This window comes from Scyliorhinus torazame, chromosome 12 (assembly GCF_047496885.1).
Source record: "Scyliorhinus torazame isolate Kashiwa2021f chromosome 12, sScyTor2.1, whole genome shotgun sequence".
NCBI lineage: Eukaryota > Metazoa > Chordata > Chondrichthyes > Carcharhiniformes > Scyliorhinidae > Scyliorhinus > Scyliorhinus torazame.
The window spans coordinates 55,466,603-55,490,858 of record NC_092718.1 but is presented as its reverse complement, the minus strand read 5'-3'; the positions used below and the strand labels follow the sequence as shown (position 1 = coordinate 55,490,858).

The 24,256-nt window shown below is 49.9% G+C and overlaps 1 long non-coding RNA gene across 1 annotated transcript in view; it reads left to right on the top strand.

The window, feature by feature from the left end:
* The window catches only part of LOC140387179 (uncharacterized), a 79,433-nt gene extending 59,681 nt beyond the window's left edge, over positions 1-19,752 (top strand). Inside the window, exons 2-3 of the long non-coding RNA XR_011933769.1 lie at positions 16,058-16,178; positions 18,979-19,752. This is a non-coding gene — a long non-coding RNA (uncharacterized lncRNA). The remainder of the gene's footprint in view (positions 1-16,057; positions 16,179-18,978) is intronic.
* The last annotated feature ends 4,504 nt before the right edge of the window (positions 19,753-24,256 follow it).

The following is a 24,256-nucleotide window of genomic DNA, read 5'->3' as shown; positions in this document are numbered from 1 at the left end:
GCTTTTTCCACCCACCACACCAATGAGGACTAAAACAGTAGGAGAGAAAATGTTCGTTATCTGTGCCTTTGTACAAGCATATTTATACCATAAGATGCAACAAGGGTCATTTTGTGACACCAGGGGCGTCATTCTCCGACCCCCCAGAGGGTCGGAGAATGGCCGTTGGCCGCCGCGAATCCCGCCCCCGCCGGTTGCCGAAGTCTCCGAAGGGAGAAAAGTCGGCGGGGCGTTAATGTCGCCGCTGCCGCGGAGAATGTCACGGGTCTGCGCAAGGCAGCCGATTTTCGGCCTGCCGATATTCTCCCTTCCGGATGGGCCGAAGTCCCGTCGACGTGATGACCATTCACGTCGACGTAAATTAAACCTCCTTTTCATCGGCGTGACCCGGTGCTCCAGGCTCACGCCGACCAGCGTGGAGGTGAGTGACGGCCTGGGGGGTTGGCTCTGGGCAGGCAATGGCGTGGCCGCAGTCTGAATGTGTGAGGAGAGGTGTGTCTCGGGTTGTGTGTGTGTGTGTGTGCGGCGGGGGGGGTGGTTAGAGTAGGCTGGGCTCCGGGGGAGTGCCGGGAGGGGGTCCGTGCCGGGGAGGTGGATGGGGGGTCCGTGCCGGGGTGGAGGTTGGGGGGGGGTCCGTGCCGGGGTGCAGGTTGGGGGGGGGTCCGTGCCGGGGTGGAGGTTGGGGGGGGGTCCGTGCCGGGGTGGAGGTTGGGGGGGGGGGGTCCGTGCCGGGGTGGAGGTTGGGGGGGGGTCCGTGCCGGGGTGGAGGTTGGGGGGGGGTCCGTGCCGGGGTGGGGTCCGTGCTGGGGTGGAGGTTGGGGGGGGGTCCGTGCCGGGGTGGAGGTTGGTGGGGGGTCAGTGCCGGGGTGGAGGTTGGGGGGGGTCCGTGCCGGGGTGGAGGTTGGGGGGGGGGGTCCGTGCCGGGGTGGAGGTTGGGTGGGGGCGGGGTCCGTGCCGGGGTGGAGGTTGGGGGGGGGGGGGGGTCCGTGCCGAGGAGGGGGATGGGAGGGCAAGTGAGTTGGTCCACCTGGCCAGGTGCCAGCCTCCAACAGTTGGACCCATGCGGTCCATGCCACCTGGCTGGTGGAGGAGGGGATATGGGCAATGATGACATGTCGTCGTTCCCCTCCCCCCCACCAGGCCGTCATGTTTTCAGATCATCCAGCAATGTTGGCCGTCGTGGTGGCAGCCGCTCATGTCTATGTTGCCCTGGATGAGGAGGAGGAGGAGGAGGAGCGTGCCAGAGAGGCGGCGCAGGCTGCCGCAGAGGGGCAGGCGGCAGCCGCCCAGGCTGGAGGGATACCTGACCGACAGGACGAGGAGGGGGAGGAGGACGTCGCGGCCCCACGGCAACGGAGGCACCCGAGGGCGCCCCGTGTGTACCGGCCCCGGCAGTCATACCAGGACCTCACGGACCGGGAATGCAGGAGGAGACTCCGGATGAGCCGGGAAACCGTGGCACACATCTGCCACCTGCTGGCACACCTGTCACCGCGTGGCACTGGCAGGGGACACCCTCTCCCCGTGTCCATCAAGGTTACGGTGGCCCTGAACTTTTATGCAACGGGGTCATTCCAGGCACCGAGTGGGGACCTGTCTGGCATATCGCAGACATCGGTGCACCGGTGCATCCGGGCAGTGACAGATGCCCTATATGCCATGGCGCACCGCTACATCCGCTTTGCTGTGGACCGGGCCAGCCAAGATGCCCCGGCCGTGGGCTTCTCTGCCGTGGCCGGGTTCCGCATGGTCCAGGGCGCGATCGATGGGATGCACGTCGCCGTGCGGCCACCTGCAGATAACAGGGCCGTGTTCACTAATAGGAAGGGGACCTATTCGATGAACGTAGAGGTGGTCTGCGACCACCGCATGATGATCCTGCACGTCTGCGCCCGTCACCCAGGCAGTGTACATGACTCATTCGTGTTGTCGCGGTCATCCATCCCCGGCATGTACGAGGGACGCCATCCCCGGCTGAGGGGCTGGTTGCTGGGTGACAGGGGCTGCCCATTGCGATCGTGGCTGATGACGCCTATACGGAGGCCACGCAATGAGGCGGAGAACCGCAACTATGATGCCCATGTAGCGACAAGGGGAGTGATAGAGAGGTGCTTTGGCGTGCTGAAGATGCGTTTCAGGTGCCTGGACCTCTCTGGGGGCGCCCTCCAATATCGGTCAGATAGGGTCGGCCGCATCATTGTGGTGTGCTGCGTCCTGCACAACATAGCCCAGCAGAGGGGCGATGTGCCGCAGGCAGAGGAGGGCGGAGTGGAGGAGCAGCAGGAAGAGGCCCAGTCCTCCCCAGATGAGGGGGATGGGGGCAATGGTCAGGGCAGACGGGATAGACACAGGCGGGTGGCTGTCCACCGTTACAGGCTGGCCCAGCGGGCACGGGACAGTGTGGGAATCGGGTAGTATGGCCACAGACCGCACACCATGGCAACAGCCGACCACCCACACCCCCCACCCATCCACCCACCCAGCACCCTCACCCCCCTCCCCAACCCCACCCACCCCACCCGCATGCACACCCCCCCCCCCCCCATTGCCGATCCACCTGCGGCACAACGGGCCGGGCTCACACAGTTGCGGGTGGACGCGTGTCTATCGCAGGCCATGGAGGATGATGACAACCCGCCCTGCGATGAGCTCCTGGCTCTACATCGTTGGACTATGTCTGACCCATGGCCACAGTACCACCATCCACCCGGACCATCCCTGCATGCGGCTGTGACACTGCAGCGCACGGTCCCGTCCTCTGCCCGGGGGATGTTGATGGCGGCCCAGGGGGAAGGGGGCAGACTCACCTGGGGCTGAGGTAAGACCACCCCTCACACACACACTTGCGCTCAACGTACATGACACCCCCGCACACTTTGGACAGAGCACAAAGGCAGCTTCGGTAGGTGTAACATTGACTTTAATAACCAAAGGAGTTCATGCACGTGCCCTAGCCCCTAAAACTCATCTGTGCCCTGCACCCGTGCCAACTTACTCAGTGTCTAATTGTTTGGCCTTATGGGCCCTTTGACTATGTTTACGTGGTTCCCCAGACGGTACAGCAGAACTGGAGGTGGACTCCTGTGATTCCTGCCCTCTGACACTGGATCCCTTTGGCGGCCGTTTCCTGGGGCGTCCTGGCCTAGATGGGCCAGGCTGCGGCCCGGGCGACTGGGATGGCGAGCTGCCAGCCTGTCCTGCCCATTGCCCACCCAATGCACCTGGGACGGAAGGGGGGGAGTCCGAGGTGTCACGGTGTACCGGGACCTCCCCTACAGAGGGAGCCGGGACGGACCACACCACCTCCTCCTCCCTCGGGGTGCCCGATGGCCCCCAGGCCTCTACATGGGTGGGGGATGCGAACGGACTGGCCATCCGACGCCCCCCCGACATCTGGCGCTGCCAGTCCTGGAGGCCCGTGCTGGTATCGACAGGGGTCTGCAGGTTTGCAGCCATGGAGCCCAGGGGGTTGGCAAACCCTGTCTGTGACAGTGCGACGCCGGCTCGCACATGGCCACTGGCGCCGATGCCCTCAGCGATGGCCTGCAGAGACTGGGCCATGGCCTGCAGAGACTGGGCCATGGCCTGCAGAGACTGGGCTATGGCGTTGAGCGCCTCTGCCATCTGGCGCTGGCACTGGCTCATGGCCTCCTGTGAGAGGGCAGCCATTTCCTGGGCCAGAGACGCCGCCTGCACGGAAGGCCCCAGGCCTCGCAAACCGTTCCCCATGTCTGACACCGTCGCACCCATTGCCTCCACCGCGGACGCCACCTGTGCGGTGTCGGCCTGGGTGGCACGCATGACCGGCACCACTCCCAGCTCCTGGACGCGGGTGTCCTGCGTAGTGGTGTCCTGGGTAGTGGTGTCCTGGGTAGTGGTGTCCTGGTTAGTGGTGCCCTGGCTCGGATGTGACGGGGGCCTGTGGCTGCCCCCCTCGTCGCTGGGTGGTCGCTCCCGCACGTGACGGGGGTGTCGTCTCCCTGTTGCTCCAGGTCTCTCCGTCTCCCGTGGTGTGCGAGGGGCATCCTGCGGGCGTCGCATGCTGGAGGGTCCGGGTCTCTCCGTCTCCCGTGGTCTCCGAGGGGCATCCTGCGGGCGTCGCATGCTGGAGGGTGCGGGTCTCTCCGTCTCCTGTGGTCTCCGAGGGGCATCCTGCGGGCATCGCATGCTGGAGGGTGCTGGTCTCTCCGTATCCTGTGGTCTCCGAGGGGCATCCTGCGGGCGTCGCATACTGGAGGGTGCGGGTCTCTCCGTCTCCTGTGGTCTCCGAGGGGCATCCTGCGGGCGGTCTGCATCTGCGGGGATGGGTGCCTGGACGTTTGGTCCTGCGATACACAATGAAGCATGCATGGTTAGACATCAGGCAGTGATCAGGTGATACGGGGGAGGGGGATATAGGGGAGGGGGGATATGGGGGAGGGGGGATATGGGGGATATGGGGGAGGGGGGATATGGGTGAGGGGGGATATGGGGGAGGGGGTATATGGGGGATATGGGGGAGGGGGGATATGGAGGAGGGGGGATATGGGGGAGGGGGGATATGGGGAATATGGGGAGGGGGGATATGGGGGAGGGGGGGATAAGGGGGAGGGGGGATATGGGGGAGGGGGGATATGGGGAGGGGGGAATATGGGGAGGCTCACCCTGCCTGCTCTGACGAGTTCGTTCACCTTCTTGTGGCACTGGGTGCCTGTCCGTGGTGTCAGGGCCACAGCGGTGACGGCCTCTGCCACTTCCCTCCACAGACGCCGGCTGTGGCGTGGGGCAACTCTGCGGCCGTGCCCGGGATACAGGGCGTCCCTCCTCTGCTCCACCGCGTCCAGGAGCGCCTCCACATCACGTGACTCGAACCTCGGGGCTGAGCGATGGCCAGCCATCCAGTCGGGTGTTGCGGTCGGGTGTTGCGGTCGGGTGGGGGGGAGCAGCGCGGCCTTATGAGCCGTCACGCCGTGCAGCGCGTATGACGCTGCACGGCGTGAACCACTGCGCAAGCGCGGATCCCGTTACGTCGCTGCTAGCCCATTTCGGGCCGGAGACTATCGACCCATTTTTCTGACGTGACGCAAGTCGGATTTGCGCCGTTTTTTGCGCCGATCGGCGGACTTTCCGCCGATAACCGAGAATTTCGCCCCAGATTAGTAAAATCTAACTCCATAAAAATCATTTTCTGTAAACGCAATGTCATATTCTATCAAAAGACCAGTGTTGATTTGCACAAAGATCTTTGATAGCAAAGTATAGCGAGCAGTGTTAATACACAAATCTTTTATTCCTGAAATAACCCAGTCTGATGATACCACTTTAGTTATGTTGTTGCCATTTAATTTGTTCGAGAAGTAACACAACAGTATTCAAGTTACAACTGATTACTACATTCTCTGGTTACTTTGTGATGGTAATCACTTATTCCAGTAGCAAACCTCATTATCGTGGTATTTAAAAGGCACTGACATTCTATTGTATATAGCCCAGGCTGAATTCAAATTTGCTTCTTTCAAAATACTGATGATCAATGTTTTTAGTGCAAAATTTGTCACATACAAAGTTATTTCGATTTGTTTCCGAGATTTAAGGTCAAATAGTACTGACTGAGAGATGTAGGAAACTGTAATGTTTGCCAAAGGTATATAGAGGATATTACTGCCATAGAGGGAGTGCAACAAAGGTTCACCAGACTTGCTCCTGGGATGCAGAGAGATTTGGCAAACTAGGCCTATATTCTCTAGAGTTCCGAAGAATGAGAGGTGATTTTATTGAAGCCTACAAAATACTTAAAGGGATAGACAGGGCCGATGCGGATAAGATGTTTTTCCTGGTTGGGTAGTGTCAAACCAGGGGACACAATTTTAAAATAAGAGGGAAGCCATTCAGGACTGAGATGAGGAGAATTCTTTTATACTCCGAGGGTCATGAATCTTTGGAATTCTCTGCCCCAGAAGGCTATGGAAGCTCAGTCATTGAGTATGTTTAAAGCAGAGATTGACAGATTCTGAGATACGAATGACCAAATACTAAAGTCATAAAGGGATTATGGGGCTAGTGAGGGGAAAAAGGCAATGAAGTGGATCATCAGACATGAATCGTATTGAATGGCGAACCAGGCTTGAAGGGCTGAATGGCCTTCTCCTTTTCCTGTGTTCCTCACAGACAATATTGGATTGGGTGTCTACTCACCCAATCCAATTGTTTCTATTTTCCATTGATCACAATTATCACTCACTTTATGTCATCACTTAAAATTTTCCAATCATAACTGTGCATCTTTCTCTTTTGGATAGCATCTGTGGTGATTCGCCTCTTCACATTTACACTCTCCTCTGGACACATATTTTGTTTCTTTATTTATCCCATTACTATTCCTTTTTGCCCTGCATTATATCATCCTTTCTTTGCATGAAATCTCTCCTACCTTCTGCCCAATCACAGGTGGGCCGTCTCTTTCTTTTCCTCTTTCCCCACCCCCAGTCCTTTCTTAAAACCTTCCCCTTCTTTCAGTGCTCTCAGTCCTGACAGGCCTGCAGTGTTAACTCTGTTTCTCTCTCCACGGATGTTCCCTGACCCGCTGAGTATTCCAACATTTTCTGTTCCCATTTCAGAGTACCAGCACCCATGGTGCATTGCTTTAGTGTGAGGTTTCTTCAACTGAAGGCCTGTAAGCAATATCATAGTTGGATGGTGTGGGACCTCCAACCAGCAGGTGACGATGCAGACACACCATGCGGTCTCAAGACCGTGGTCATCTGACCAGGGCTCCCATGTCAGTGGCGACACGTCTGGCCGTCAGCAGAAGGGTGCAGATGGTAGTAAGACATACAGGTGAATAGGCGATGCTAGATGTAGTTCCAGAGGAGTAATAAGGAGATTCCATGATAACGTGCTCTGTGACAGATTGCTACCTTACCACATGAGACTCAGTAAAAATCCTGGTTTGGACAAGTCAAGGTTTTTGGTGGATTCCTTTGAAAGGTATAGAAGACCAAACACAACACTGAAGGCTATTGTTATGGTTTTATTCTACTGATCTTGCATTGCGTGTTCGCATCCCAAATCAATGGCCGTTAATGTCTTGAAGCAAACAAACTGCTCAGTCTCTACACTGATCTGACTTTAGAATTGTATTTTTAAAAAAGTTTTCATCTAAGTTCAGCTACAAGGTTGCCAAACTGTAAGAACATAAGAACTAGGAGCGGGTGTAGGCAATTCAGCCCCTCAAGCTTGCTCCGCCATTTAATACTGATGCACGATCAGTGACCACTAAAGCGAGGTTGTAGTCCAACTGAAGGCTTTAATAAGCTTGATGTTTTCCCCAGCAGCTTAGGTACAGAATGAAGGCTGGGGCGGCATGGACACTTATACCCCGCCTATCAGGGCGGAACTATTATACACTCCAGCCAATAGCAAGCATACAGGTTCTACCAATGGTACTTTAGCCTCTCAGGTACCGTAATACCTATAATACCACATTCACTCCCTGTTAAAAAAGAGTCCGGCGGGGGTGGTTGCCTGAAACTACAAAACATGGCAACATGGTATAATTAGTTATGGAGGTACCGTAATATTTCCGTACAGTGTTTAGTAACTATTTACAAGTGTGGTAGCTATGTACATTTTATCATAGAATTTACAGTGCAGAAGGAGGCCATTTGGCCCATCGAGTCTGCACCGGCTCTTGGAAAAAGCACCCTACCCAAGGTCAACACCTCCACCCTATACCCATAACCCAGTAACCCCACCCAACACTAAGGGCAATTTTGGACACTAAGGGCAATTTAGCATGGCCAATCCACCTAACCTGCACATCTTTGGACTGTGGGAGGAAACCGGAGCACCCGGAGGAAACCCACGCACACACGGGGAGGATGTGCAGACTCCACACAGACAGTGACCCAAGCCGGAATCGAACCTGGGACTCTGGAGCTGTGAAGCATTTGTGCTATCCACAATGCTACCGTGCTGCCCATTTGGTGGTTTATATTTACAGATTACAGTTAAAATTAAGCAATCAGTCGACCGGGGCCCTGGTTGTCCTCTGTGATCGTTGGAGCCTCGGTGGTGACTCCGGTGGAGGCGCGGGCATCTATGGCTCCAGGAGCGTGGCTTCGATCTCCATGGCAGCTTCGGCACCCCTAGACGGCGCTGGTGGGGAAAACGGCTGACCTGGGAAGGGAGCGCCTGCAGGGGGCGTCGGTGGGTGGGGGGGGCCTAGACGGGGGCGGTGGAAGGACTGATCCTCCTGTAAGGTGCTGTGGTGGAGGGGAGGGTGGGACTGGTGGCTGGAATGTGCGTGGAGTTCCGGCGGGCGCCAGGTCCCGTAGGGAGACCGTATCTTGTCGGCCGTCGGGGTAAGCCACGTAGGCGTACTGGGGGTTAGCATGGAGCAGGTGGACCCTCTCGACCAACGGGTTCGACTTGGGCGCCCGCACGTGTTTTCGGAGCAGGATGGGTCCGGGTGCTGCCAGCCAGATCGGGAGCAAGGTCCCAGAGGAGGACTTTCTAGGGAAGACAAGGGGATGTTCGTGAGGTGTCTGATTGGTGGTTGTACAAAGTAGTGACCGGATGGAGTGGAGGGTATCCGGGAGGACGTCTTGCCAGCGGGAGACTGGGAGGTTCCTGGACCGTAGGGCCAGTAGGACGGTCTTCCAGACCGTTCCATTCTCCCTCTCTACCTGTCCGTTACTCCGGGGGTTGTAACTGGTTGTCCTGCTCGAGGCGATGCTCTTGCTGAGCAGGAATTGACGCAGTTCGTCGCTCATAAAGGAGGACCCCCTATCACTGTGTATGTAAGCAGGGAACCCAAACAGTGCAAAGATGCTATGGAGGGCCTTGATGACGGTGGTGGCGGTCATGTCGGGGCAGGGGATGGTGAATGGGAACCGGGAGTACTCGTCAATCACGTTCAGGAAGTACGTGTTGCGGTCGGTGGAGGGGAGAGGGCCTTTGAAGTCCATGCTGAGGCGTTCAAAGAGACGGGAAACCTTTATCAGGTGCGCTCTCTCTGCCGGTAGAAGTGCAGTTTGCACCCCGCGCAGATTTGGCAGTCCCTGGTGGCAGTTCTGATCTCCTTGATGGAGGAGGGCAGGTTGGGGGTCTTGACGAAATGGAAAAAGCGAGTGACCCCCAGGTGGCAGAGGTCCTCGTGGAGGGCTCGGAGGAGGTCCACTTGTGCGGTGGCACATGTGCCGCGGGACAGGGCGTCAGGAGGCTCGTTTAGCTTCCCGGGACGACACAAGATTGGATTGGATTTGTTTATTGTCACGTGTACCGAGGTACAGTGAAAAGTATTTTTCTGCAAGCAGCTCAACAGATCATTAAGTACATGAGAAGTGCAACACAACATATACAATGTAACTACATAAGCACTGGCATTGGATGAAGCATACAGGGTGTAGTGTTAATGAAGTCAGTCCATAAGAGGGTCATTTAGGAGTCTGGTGACAGTGGGGAAGAAGCTGTTTTTGAGTCTGTTCGTGCATGTTCTCAGACTTCTCCTGCCCGATGGAAGAAGTTGGAAGAGTGAGTAAGCCGGGTGGGAGGGATCTTTGATTATACTGCCCGCTTTCCCCAGGCTGCATAGTTGTTGTAGTTGTAGGTGGCGAGTTTGATCCTCCACCGCAAGATCTTGTCGTTTTTTATCTTGCCCCACTGTGCATTGTCGACCATGAAAGCAACCGACCATTGGTCCGTGAGGAGAGTGAATCTACTGCCGGCCAGGTAATGCCTCCAATGTCACACAGCTTCTACTGTGGCCTGGGCCTCCTTTTTGACTGAGGAGTGGCAGATTTCGGAAGCATGGGAGGGCACGGGAGAAGAAGGCCACGAGTCTGCCCGCTTGGTTGGGGGTGGCCGCCAGAGCTATGTCGGACGCATCGCTCTCGACCTGGAAGGGGAGGGACTCGTCAATGGCGTGCACCGTGGCCTTTGCAATGTCTGCTTTGATGCGGCTGAAGGCCTGGCGGGCCTCCGTCGACAGGGGAAAGACTGTGGATTGGATCAGGGGACGGCCTTGACCGCATCGTTGGGGAACCACTGGGCATAGTAGCTAAAAAATCCTAGGCAGCGTTTCAGGGCCTTAGAGCAGTGAGGGAGGGGGAACTCCATAAGGGGGTGCATGCATTCAGGGTCGGGGCCTATAACTCCATTTCGCACTACGTAGCCGAGAATGGCTAGACGGTCGGTGCTAAACACGCATTTATCCTTCTTGTACGTTAGGTTAAGGATTTTAGCAGTCTGGAGAAATTTTCGGAGGTTTGTGTCGTGGTCCTGCTGGTCATGGCCGCAGATGGTGACATTATCGAGATACGGGAATGTTGCCCGTAAACCGTACCGGTCAACCATTCGGTCCATCTAGCGCTGGAAGACTAAGACCCCGTTAGTGACACCAAAGGGAACTCTTAAGAAGTGATAGAGCTACCCATCTGCCTCGAAGGCAGTGTATTTACGATCACTAGTGCGGATGGGGAGCTGGTGGTAGGCCCACTTGAGATCCACCGTGGAGAAGACCTTATGATGCGCGATCCTGTTTACCAGGTCTGATATGCGGGGGAGAGGGTACGCGTCCAGCTGCGTAAACCTGTTGATGGTCTGATTGCAGTCGATGACCATCCTATGCTTCTCCCCGGTCTTTACCACCACTACTTGAGCTCTCCAGGGGCTGTTACTGGCTTCAATGACCCCTTCCCTCAGTAGCCTTTGGACCTCTGACCTAATAAAGATCCGGTCCTGGGCACTGTAGCGTCTACTCCTGGTGACGACAGGTTTGCAATCCGGAGTGAGGTTCGCAAACAGGGAAGGCGGGTCAACCTTAAGGGTCGCGAGGCCGCAGACAGTAAGGGGGTGTATAGGGCCACCGAATTGGAAGGTCAGACTTTGAAGTTTACACTGGAAGTCTAAACCCAGGAGTGTAGCCGCGCAGATGTGGGGAAGGACGTAGAGACGGACATTTTTGAACTCCCTTCCCTGGACTGTGAGGTTTGCTGCACAAAACCCCTTTATCTCCACTGAGTGTGAACCGGAGGCCAGTGAGATTTTTTGATTAACAGGGTGGATGAGGAGGGTACAGCGCCTTACCGTGTCAGGGTGTATGAAGCTCTCCGTGTTCCCAGAGTCAATTAGGCAGGACGTCTCGTGCCCGTTGATGAAAACTGTCGTCGTAGCGGTTGATAGTGTTCCAGGTCGAGACTGATCCAGAGTCACCGAGGCCAATCGCAGTAGTTGGGAATTCTGTTCAGGCAGTGTGTGTGGTCGGCCGAGCTGGGGTCCTGGGGGTTGACCCAAGATGGCGTCTCCCATAGGTCGCACAAGGCCGGGGGTGCACAAAATGGCGGTGCCCATCCCTCAAGCGTGGCATCCGCGGAACAAGATGGCGGCGCCCCGGGTCCGCGCGTGGCCCTGTGATATGAAGACGGCGGCGACCGCTGGCCACACGGGGCCCGTGGAGAAGTTTGTGGTGGCGGTCCGGATTCGCCGCTGGAGACCGCGGCCACCATTTGGGCCTGACATACCCCCACAAAATGGCCCTTTTTGCCGCATCCCTTGCAGGTGGATGCGTGGGCCGGGCAGCGCTGGCGGGGGTGCTTGGCCTGCCCGAAAAAGTAGCAGCGGGGCCCCTCGGGGTTGGCAGGCCGCCTTGCAGCGCAGGCCTGTGGGGGAACGGGGGAAGTCTCGGGGTCGGCCGCTGCGGGGTTCCACGCTGCCCAGGGAGCTGCCGCGCTTTCGGCAACGTAGGCGCGGGCGTTCCTGGAGACCACGTCCAGGGAGCCTGCAAGGGCCCGTGCCTACTGAGACCCAGGGTGTCCTTCTCTAACAGGATTTGTGGCGGATTTGTGGTAAAAGCATACCTGCGCCGAAAGCGTCCCGGACTAAGAGTTCCGTGTGTTCGCTCGCCGAAACTTGCGGGCAGCTGCAGCTTCTTCCCAGCACCAGGAGTGCGCGATAGAATTCTCCAACAATTCCTCAGGGGATTGTCGCCTTGTTGCAAGCAGGTGCCGGGCATCGACCTGGTTTACCGGGCGAATATAGTGTCCTTTTAGCAGCTCGATTGCTGCATCAAAGTCTTCCGCTTCCTCGATGATTGTGTAAATCTCCAGGCTCACCCTTGAGTGCAGGACGTGCAGTGTCTGCTCTCCCGTGAGTGCGTTTTCGGCCGTCTCGAGATACCCTTTAAAGCACGCCAGCCAGTGCTTAAAGATTGCCGGTGAGTTCGCCGCGTGGGGGCTAAGCTGCAGACACTCCGGCTTGATTCGGAGCTCCATCCTTTCTTCTTAAAAATCTAGCTTATTAAATTGATGCACGATCAATGACCACTAAAGTGAGGTTGTAGTCCAACTGAAGGCTTTAATAAGCTAGATGTTTCCCCCAGCAGCTCAGGTACAGAATGAGGACTGCTGGGGCGGCACGGGTTCTTATACCCCGCCTATCAGGGCGGAGCTATTATACATTCTAGCCAATAGCAAGCATACAGGTTCTACCAATGGTACTTTAGCCTCTCAGGTACCGTAATTCCTATAATACCACAAATACGATCATGGCTGATCTCATCTCGGCCTCAACTCCACTTTCCTGCCCGTTCTCCATAAACCTTCAACCCATCACTAATTAACAATCTGTTGAACTCCTCATTAAATTTATTCAATATCCCAGCATTCACCGCACTCTGGGATTATGAATTCCACAGATTCACAACCCTTTGAGAGAAGTGATTTCTCCTCAGCTCTGTTTTAAATCTGCTTCCCCTCATTTTAAAACCTCTCGTCTAGATTTCCCCACAAGAGGCAAAATCCGCTCAACGTCTACTTTGTCAAAACTTTTTATCATCTTATATACCTCCATTAGTTCTCCTCGCATTCTTCTAAACACGAGAGAGCATAGCCCTAAACTGCTCAATCTCTGTTCATAAGAGGGGAAGCAGATTTAATATACTGGTGTATATTATGACAAAGTCAATGACAATATCCTTCATTTTGTTGACATAGAGGGAGAGATTATTGTCGTTGCACCATTTCACCAGATTCTCTATCTCATTCCTGTACTCTGTGTCGTCTTTGTTTGAAATCCGACCCACTACTGTGGTGTCATCAGCAAATTTGAAAATTGAGTTGGAGGGGAATTTGGCCACACAGTCATAGGTGTACAAGGAGTATAGTAGGGGGCTAGGAACACAGCCTTGTGGGGCACCGGTGTTGAGGATGATCGTAGAGGAGGTGTTGTTGCATATCCTTACTGATTGTGGCCTGTCGGTTAGAAAGTTCAGGATCCAGTTAGTAGAGGGAGGAGCCGAGGCCAAGGCCACAGAGTTTGGAGATGAGTTTCATAGAATTGATGGTGTTGAAGGCTGAGTTGTAGTCGATAAATATGAGTCTGACATAGGTATCTTTGATATCTAGGTGTTCCAGGGTAGAGTGCAGGGCTATGGAGATGGCATCTGCTGTGGACCTGTTGCAGCGGTAGGCGAACTGTAGTGGATCAAGGCAATCCGGGGGGCTGGAGTTGATTCGTGCCATGACTAACCTTTCGAAAAACTTCATGATGATGGATGTCAGAGCCACTGGACCATAGTCATTAAGGCACGCTGCTTGGCTTTTTTCTGGCACAGGGGTGATGGTCGTCTTCTTGAAGCGGATAGGAACCTCAGATTGTTGTAAAGAGAGGTTGAAGATGTCTACGAATACCTCCGCCAGCTGATCCGTGCAAGACCTGAGTGCTCGTCCGGGTACCCCATCCGGGCCAGTGGCTTTCCGAGGGTTGACCTTCGAGAAGGTTGCTCTGACGTCTGCAATGGTGATCTCAGATACAAGTTCATCCGAGGCTTCTGGGGTGGAGGGCTTGCTCGCCCTGCTTGCTTGTTCAAAGCGTGCATAGACTGCGTTGAGCTCATCAGGAAGGGGTGCATTGGAGCCGATGATTTTACATGCCTTCATCATGTAGCCCGTTATGTTTTGCAGACATGCAAATGATTCTAATATCAGGCATTGGTGGAATCCCATGGCAAACTCATTTCCTAACAGAAAAACATCCATTCATCACTAATCTCTGGCTCCCTTCCCTCAGTCAATTTTGTTCTCAGGTTACCACCATCCCTTCCAAGTGCTTCTATTTTCTGAATAACTTATACGTTTGCAAAAGGAAAAAATTGTTTATATTAGACCATCAACCCATCATTCGACAAATGTTTTCATGTGACCCAAAGTGATTCTCACATACCTCCAGTTGTATGTGGATTAAGGCAATCTAAAGAGAAACTTCAGAGTGCTTTGGTGTAGAGGGATCTGGGTGTCCTCGTGCATGAATCAGAGAAAACTAGTCTGCAGGTACAGCAGGTAATAAATGCAAATGGAATTTGGGCCTTTATAGCTGAAGGAATAGTGTTTAAAAATAAGGAAGTGTTGTTGCAATTGTACAAGGCATTGGTGACACTGCACCTGGAGTACTGTGTACAGTTTTGGTCCCCTTATTTGAGGAGAGATGCCGTTTCATTTGTGGCCATTCAGAGGAGCTTCACTACATTGATACCAGAGATGAAGGATATTGTCATTGACTTTGTCATAATATACACCAGTATATCATGGTGCAGACACACACTGATGGACACACAGTGGGACCAATCAACATACACAACACCGCAGCCAATCACCAGTGAGACACGCACTATAAAGACAGGTGACATCAGAGTTCCCGCTCATTCGAGTAGCAGCTAGCTAGGAGCACAGAGCTCACAGCCTGCAACACAGATATTCACCATGTGCTGAGGGCAGCAACTGGTTAGGACAAGACAAAGGTCTTTAGTTAAAGCTGGTATCATATTTACCCACAGTTCAAGTATGTTTAAATAGTTAACCTTTTACTAAAATAGTGTTGCACTACTTCAAGTGTTGGTGACCTGTATGTGATCCAGAACACCCAACACATCAGACTTCAGGAAGTGTAGTGGAGAAAATGCCCCTGTCTACGTCAATGGGAACGAAGTAGAAAGGGTCGAGAGCTTCAAGTTTTTAAGTGTCCAGATCACCAACAACCTGTCCTGGTCCCCCCATGCCGACAATATAGTTAAGAAAGCCCACCAACGACTCTACTTTCTCAGAAGACTAAGGAAATGTGGCATGTCATCTACGACTCTCACCAACTTCGACAGATGCACCAGAGAAAGCATTCTTTCTGGTTGTATCACACCTTGGTATGGATCCTGCTCTGCCCAAGACCGCAGGAAATTACAAAAGGTTGTGAATGTAGCCCAATCCATCACGCAAACCAGCCTCCCATCCATTGACTGTCTACAATTCCCGCTGCCTTGGAAAGGCAGCCAGCATAATTAAGGACCCCACGCACCCGGACATACTCTCTTCCACCTTCTTCCATCAGGAAAAAGATACCAAAGTTTGAGGTCACGTACCAACCGACTCAAGAACAGCTTCTTCCCTACTGCCATCAGACGTTTGAATGGACCTACCTCGTATTAAGTTGGTCTTTTCTCTATACCTTGCTATAACTGTAACATTATATTCTGCAGTCTCTCCTTCCTTCCCTATGTACGGTATGCATTGTTTGTACAGCATGCAAGAAACAATATTTTTCACTGTATACTAATACATGTGACAATAATAAATCAAATAAAATTTTTTTTAAATCATTTGCTGGACTTTTGTTTGGATTTGGTACAGTCCCCTTCTGTGCTATAAGATTCTTGATCCCAAGGCTATGGAATTATGACTGCCACAGTCATCGTTGTTAGCCTCGACAGTATGGCACACAGTAATAGTCGTCAGTGAGTGACTATTCCCATAGTTAGATCATTAACAACAATTTTTTAAATTCTGATTGAAATAAATTAAATAGGAAAGATAGTCTGGGGTGTGTGGGTGTGTGTGTGTGTGTGGGGGGGGGGGGCGCTTGTGTTCACCGAATGTAGCGTTTGCATTGTGTTTCATTATGCAATATAATGAGCAATTTCAGTCCATCACTCCAAGCACATAGAATTTACAGTGTAGAAGGAGGCCATTTGGCCCATCGGGTCTGCACAGGCCCTTGGAAAGAGCACCAAAGATTTTATTTTATTCTTTCATAGGATGTGGGCATCACTGGACATCACTGGCTGGGCCAGCATTTGCTTGCTCAGCTATTTCATACGAGCATTTCAGAGACAACCAAGTTGATGTGGATCTGGAGTCACACGGATGCCAGTCCAGGTAAGGATGGAAGATTTCCTCCCCGAAAGGACATTGGTGAACCAAGTGAGTTTTTATGACGATTGTTTCATGGTCAGCATTGAACATTTAATTCCAGTTTTGTATTGAATTTATATTTCACCACCTGCCATATGGGATTAAAACCCAAATTCCCATAAGACCATAAGACATAGGAGCAGAAATAGGCCACTCAGCCCATCAAGTCTGCTCTGCCATTTTTCTCATCCTCATTCTCCTGCCCTCTCCCCATAACTCCTGATCTCCTTATTAATCAAGAACCTATCTATCTCTGTCTTAAAGACAATCAGTGATTTGGCCTCCACAGCCTTCTGCAGCAAAGAGCTCCACAGATTTACCATCCTCAGGCTGAAGACATTCCTGTCCACCTTTGTTTTAAAGGATCTCCCTTTAGCCTGAGATTGTACCCTCTGCTTCTAGTTTTTCCTACAAGTGGAAACATCCTCTCCACATCCACTCTATCCAGGCCTCGCAGTACCCTGTAAGTTTCAATAAGATCCCCCCTCATCCTTCTAAATTCCAACGAGTACAAACCAAGGGTCCTCAACCGTTCCTCATATGATAAGCTCTTCATTCCAGGGATCATACTTGTGCACCTCTTCTAGGCCCTTTCCAAGGCCAGCATATCCTTCCTTAGATACGGGGCCCAAAAGTGCTCACAATATTCCAAATTCCCAGAGCATTACACTGGAACTCTGGGTCACTAGTCCAGGGAAAAAACCACTAAACCACCACCTTGCTTCCGATTACATCTGTATGTTGAAATAGGATATGTGCGGGCAGCTGGTAGATCTGGAAGTGGGTACACAATACAATAAGTAAAGTTTAGTAAACCTCTGAGCAAAGGAAATTTTTTTGGCTGCTTTGTTTTTGTTTCCTATTTATTTAGTTCTGGTCTGCATCAGAAGTTAGGAATATGAGAATCAGGAGTTTTACTGGGTTTCTTTAAGATGAGAGTACATTATTTACTTGTTTATTTATTGTTCCCTTTGCCCTTACTAGAATCTATTTTTCTTTCTGTTATTTAGATGAAGGAACTCTCACCTTATGTTTAGCAGTGGGTTTGATGTTATTCAAACTGCTTTTCTGAAGCATTGTGCGGACAGATCTTTACCACAGTTCAGTCTCAAATGGCCAGCACCTGAACAGCTAGTTATTCATATATGCTTGGCTCGGTGACGGGCTGAAAGCAGTAATGATAAGGGTCCACATCAAATTGCTTCATAAATATTTCCTTTTGGCCCTGGCCGTATGATCAATTCCTGGCACAAAATGGACTTGTTCCTCTTAGGAACATGAAGAACAGCAATAGGCCATTCATCCCTGAAGCCTAATCTGCCATTCAATCCTGCACCTTAGCCCCATCTATCTGCCTTTGACCATTAAACGTTTAATTCCAAATTTTTATTGAATCCAAATTTCACCACCTGCCATGGTGGGATTCAAACCCTTTCCTGATAACAATCTATTTATCCCAGTCTTCAAAGCTTAAGGTGTCCCAGCATCTCGAGCCTTTTAGTGAAGAGAATTCCAGATTCTGCTACCCTTTTTATGGAATAAAACTACTTCCTAATCTTGCTCCTGAGTTGCCTTGTTCTAATTAGAAGATTATATCCCTTCCATAGATCCATAGAATCCTTACAGTGCAGGAGGAGGCCATTCGTCCCATTGAGTCTGCACCGACCCTCTGAAAGAGCCCCCTACCTCAGCCCATCCCCCACCCTAACCCTGTAACCACACCGAACCTGCACATCCCTGGACACTAAAGGGCAATTTTTCATGGGAAATCCACCTAACCTTCACACCGTTGAACTATGTGGGGAAACCCACGCAGACACAGGGAGAATGTGCAAACCTCACACAGTCACCCAAGGTCGGAATTGAACTCGCGTCCTTGGCGCTCTGAGGCAGCAGTGCTAACCACTGTGCCACCAGAAAGTTTTCTCCCTCTCCCTCTTGCCCTCTCTCTACCCCTGCTGCTCCTCCCCGCCGTGCTCCTACCCTTCTCTTGCACCCCCTTTCCCCACCTCCTTCTCAATCTCTCTTGCACCCACACATTCATAATCTGTCTCACTCTCATTCCCATGTTTCCGTGGTTGTTGCTCTTCTGAATGTTTGTTTCCCCTTCCTAGCAAACTTCAAGACTGCTGTATATTCTTAGTCTCATTCTCCCTCAATCTGCAGTCTTTCTTGGGATGGGGGCATCGCATCGCATTTATCGCCCACTCCTAATTTCCCTTCAATTGAGGGCATTTAAGAGCCAACCACATGCTGTGGGTCTGGAGTCACAGATAGGCCAGACCTGGCAAGGACGGAAGATTTCCTTCCCTAATAGACATTCGTGAACCAGATAACTTTAAAAAAATAATCACTAATGATTTTATGGTGATCATTAGACTTTTAATTCCAGGTTTTTTCTAAAATTCAATTTTCACCATCTGCCAAGGTGAGATTCAAATTGGGTTCCCAGAGCATTGCTAGCCCAGTGACAATACCACTACACTACCGCCTCTCCAACAAAAACTACGTATTACCCAAGCTCCACTTTTTGATTTATAATAATCTTTATTAGTGTCACAAGTAGGCTTACATTAACACTGCAATGAAGTTACTGTGAAAAATACCTTCTCATCTCTCCCAGTCATTTCAACTTTGGAGGGTTTTACCCTTCACCTTCATTCATTTTCAAAAGGTGCATCCCGCTTATGGGATATCCAGGTGTGATATCTTGAATATTTGCTGCCAAATCGGAAAATCATGAGTCCCATTTTCTTTTCACTAGCTCCGTTGGCTGGACGGCTGGTTCGTGATGTGAATTGACACCAACAGCATGGGTTCAACTTCGGTACCGGCTGAGGATATCAATGAAGCCTTCTCAACCTTGCCCCTCCCCTGAGGTGTGTTGACCCCCAGCTTAAATCATCACTGGTCAGCTCCCTTTCAAAAAAGGGGAAGCTGCCTGTGGTCCTCGCGGACTATGGCGACTTCCGTTTTTGAACTTGTTTTTTTATTTATTTATTTAATTTAGAGTACCCAATTCATTTTTTCCAATTAAGGGGCAATTTAGCATGTTCAGTCTGTTGCTGCTAACTTTAGCCTTAGTTTAATTGCTCTGTTCTATCATCTTTGCTCTTGAGTCACCAGGTATCTTTCTGATACCACCATGTGGTTCAGGTCCGAGTAATGATCAATAATCCAACACACCGCTTAGTAAGAGTTAAATTTATTATATACAGTAATCAATGCATAAATTTATGCATAAATTCTACTTCTAAGCTACTTCCTACAACTAACAGGCCAATGCTTAACTTTGGAAATGGCCCACCAGGTCAGGGAAACAAATGGCCTTTCGTTTGGGTTCTGAGCCTGCGGGATTCGAACCTGGTACAGATCGATAGCTAGGAGCGCCTATCTCGTAGCGAGCGTTGAAGTAAGACTTACGATTTGAGCGGCTGTTGCAGAAGGCTAGCAGAAGGGTCGCAGGAGGGTGCAGAAGGGGTAGCAGAAGAGTGGCAGAAGGGTCGATTTGAACTTGGACTCAATACTTATAGTCCCCAGGGGCTTCCCGCCTTTCGGGGCGGACCCTGTACCTGGTTCCAAGTGATTGGACTTTGTCCTAATCACTTGGTTCGATATTCTCCAATGCTGGAGCGATTCCTTGATCGATGGGCGGTCTTGGGGTGATCGCTCACCTCCCTTTGTGTAGGCTCCTGTTGGCGCCGAAAAGTCTGGGTTGTCTTTGTGTGTCTAAATTGTTGCACATTGTTCCCGGGGATTGCTCATTAATATTCAAATGGCTGGTGTTTTGTTGTGCTGATGGCTGCAGGTATCGATCTTGTCTGGCCTCCCCAGAGGCGAATACGCAGTTTTACCTGCAGCTGCTTGTTTTAATCCTGTTGGCTGATTTTCCCATCAGCCTTTTCCGTTCGCCATTTTAAATCGGCGTTAGCCATTCTAAATCGGGAGTTAGCCATTTTAACTGGCTACAAGTCCACCTACCTTGCACATCTTTGGGTTGTGGGGATAAAACCCACGCAACACGGGGAGAATGTGCAAACTCCACATGGACAGTGACCCAGAGCCGGGATCGAACCTGGGACCTCGGCGGCGTGAGTCTGCAGTGCTACCACTGCGCCACCGTGCTGCCCTTTCAACTTGTTTAAATGAACAGCGATAAAATGATGAGACAGAAAAAAAACAAGGGGAGAAGTCGCTCATCAACAAATTTTGCACAATAATACATTGTAATCATCAACAAGGGATCAAAAAAACAAACAAATATTAGGTAAGAAACTAGAATCAAGCATCACTCATTGCCAGGTCTGCATAAATGATTGGCTGATGTACTCATCACAGACAAATAATACCAAATGCCTGAAGTTAGGAATGACATGATAATTGGCAGATGCTTTTCATGACAGGCTAAGGATAAGGTGGAATTAATAACCTTGGAGTGGGGAGTTATGTTTGAACTCATCCATCCGTATATACTGATATTGCAGCAGCTATCTCATGGAATAATTTGAGTCACCAATCTTGGAAATTACCCGTGTTTAAAAACAGCCACAAGCGGGGAAGTGTTGGGAGATGGGCTGGTGGAGGGCCACAGTAGTTTTCTGCCCTTTTATACAATTTTCATTTTTGATATTGAGAATGCTTCAGAAATGCTAATATAGCTGAAAGTGAAAAAAAAGACTTATTTCTGCTGTCGGGTCCTTTGATCTATTCAGGAAGTGATTCATGTCAGAAGGTGTGTAAAACTGAATGCAAACTAACTTGGTATGTTTTGTATATTGATTAAACAAAACCAATAAAAGGTCCTCCATAATACACAAAATATGTCAATTGCGCAGGACATATGCTTTTATGGTAAACTGGTTATTCATTATTTGGTTTCCTTCTTTTTCTTTCGAAAATATAATGTCGTTTTTTTTTGACTCAGACTTTAAAAATGAAAACAAATGGGTCTGTGTTTTTCTTGGTAGTTTGATAACTTAAAGATGAGCATGAGTGCCATTAGAGACTATCTCTTTGAAAGACTGATGGTCCTTTGAAGAAAGGCAGCCTATCCAGAACACTGACATATTCTGACTTGGACCTTCTGTTTCTGTTTAAATTCACGGGTGTTATGCTGAGTCTGTAACCAAATGCCATATCTTAGGGAATATATAATAAGCGATGCATGAAGTGAGGGGCAACCCATCGGGGCCTGAGAGATGCACTAAAATGCACCGTTTATTCTTAGGATTGTGGTCACTGTTTAAGCATCAAGTGTGAACTGTCCAAAGCAAATAGTTTACTTTATGAGCAGATTGTGACAGGCTGAGTTGGAAACTGCATTTCTAAAGAGCCTCACCCATTGTACTTTTAGCTGACCACATAGTTTGTTCCATAAACACGGTCATGCTTCTGTTAAATCGAGTAGCATAGAGTTAACAACATGCAAAGACATCTGGCAAAAGCTGTGGGTGTTGACCGTGGCAGCTCCTAGTACCGTACCAGTCTGTACAAGGTAGTTGTCGCCCTCCTGATTTATCATTGCTTCAGACTTCGTACTGGCATAATAGCAACTGTGGCTAATACACAAAATAGCCAAGATCTGCAGCTTATTATTCAGTGCCTAATGATGTGATGATTCATGGCATTGGCTTGGGGATTAGTTCTAGAAATATACAAGTCTTCTACCAGAAAGCACTTCTTCAGGGAATATGTCAAATCATTGTGTCTTTATTAATTATTATTTTGACATCATCTAAAAGTAAAATTAAACATTTTTTTCCCTTTTACTTAAATCCAGGATTATTTTAAAAGTTCCTTGAAGCGTTTGGTTGTATCATTTTGGGTGGTTGAAGATGCAAAGTATGTGTAAAATATTAAAGCGTTTTCAATACACCTATTAGTTACATTTAAATATTTTGATTATGCTTCAATATTTTTACATATAATTAACTTCCATTTACCATCTACTAATTGGACATTGGCACTCGCATTAAGTAAGATGTTTTGATCTTGAGTCCAGCTGTGAATCTCAATGCAGTAACACGGACGATTTTTATAGTTGTTCTAACTAGCGCACTCCTTTGTAGGTTTGAAAATCTTGCAGTCATGTCATTGCACATCAACTTCCTGACCTTTCTAAAGCACTAAAAATTAAAGTAACATTTAGAGAAGCAGCTCTTAGAAGTGCCAGGACATTACAACTGCCTCAGCAGATTTTCTCTACACGCTGTGATTTCATTGAATTACTGCGAAATGTGACACTACTTGCAAGTGCAATGAGAGTCCATCAATTTTTCTTCTGCTATTTCTAAATAAGTCTGGTCTCCTACGACTGTAATGATGGTGTGTCTCAATTCTGGTGTGAACTCTGTTCTTGCATTGCAACAGATGTTTCCCTCACTGGCTTCTTATTTCCATTCTCCAGAAGAATTCACTGACTTCAGTACTCTGCTGGTTTCCTTCAATGTTCCCACTCAGATGCATGTCTGACCCTTGTAATACAAGCATAACCACAGGACAGTCTCATGGTGTAAACATACCAAGAAAATAAGTGCATGACCTTTTTAGCAGTAGAAACGGACAGCCACAGGTATTCTGGAAGAATCAGACTGACAAATTTGGGTTCCAGGCGTTGATAATCCTTGTTTAATTTGAGTATAATTTGCAAGTTAGCAAAAACCGTGCTTGCGATTTAAAAGTCATACTTCTGCCTTTTTCCTTGAAAATGCATCACTTTCCCTCAAGCGGGTTTCACAAATAGAAGACAGAGATTTGAAAGTTAGTCATTTTCAAAACGGGACAAAACACTGCCATTGAAACAAATGAGCATTGGGTCTTGTGCACTTAAAAAGAATGTGTGGCATGGTACATCTCGCCGCAGGGAAAATTCAAATCAACAATATCATTAGAGAGGCGCTGTGCAGAAACAACCAAATACTTGAAATGTCATCTGCATGAACTCGAGACTTTTTTTTTCAAACTGTTTCTTTGCAGGGAAAAGAATGCCTTGTCTTATATATGGAAACTAATATTGTCAGGATCAAACCAGAAGGTCTGTTAACTATTCAGTTGATCTAGATGGATCTGTCTAATACATAAGGATATTGAGTCCTGGTAATTCACAGTTGTTTGATTTATATTCCATAGAATCCCTACAGTGCAGAAGGAGGCCATTTGGCACATCGTGTCTGCACTAACCTTCTGAAAGAGCACCCTACCTATGCCCACTCCCCCACCCTATCCCCGTAACCCCACCTAACCTGCACATCTTTGGACACTAAGGGACAATTTTTGCCTGGTCAATCCACCTAACCTGCACATCTTTGGACACCTTTGATAAGTGTTAGCACTGAATGTTATTAATAACACCACAGTGCGCTAAATTAATTATTGCGGTATAACCAACGACATACAGAGATTTCTCTGTATCCTGTAACTATCCAGTACACTATTGATCGAACTTAGATAGACACAGCACAGGATACCGAGGTTCCTACACAGCTGTGGCGAAGCTTAAGCTATGTTGGCTGAGCTTTAACCAGGTATTTGCTCTGTGACAATGATTATTCTGTCCTGGGGAAAGGGCCAAGCTATTCAACATAATTGCAAATGTATGGTGTGAGTTGTTCAAATATGTGCGCTTAATTGGCAGCTTCTATTTGAATTGAACTGGCAGCTACTTAAACTCATTAAATTCTGTTGCAAGCAGCCGAGGTTCCTTCAAATCAGAAAGTCTATCTGGAATCTTTGAAGAGTTTCAGTCCAGAATCTCTGAAGAGGTAATTAACCCAGAAAACTTGCATGGATATCAAGAAAGTAAGAGAACAGAGAAAATTTATTGCAGTGTAGTTTTATGCAAGAGGTGTGAACTGGATATTCTTTGCTATTTAGTTAGAAAAGTTCAATAACTGCTGTAAAATTGTGGTGCATTGCTGTGTTGTGATTTTTTTAACCTGTGATTCTGTTTAACACATTTGTTTGGTAATTATAGTAGCTGGCCCCTTTAAGAGGGGCATGAATTGGAAGGGTCATGTGACCTGACCGGCCAATGGGGAGCGAGC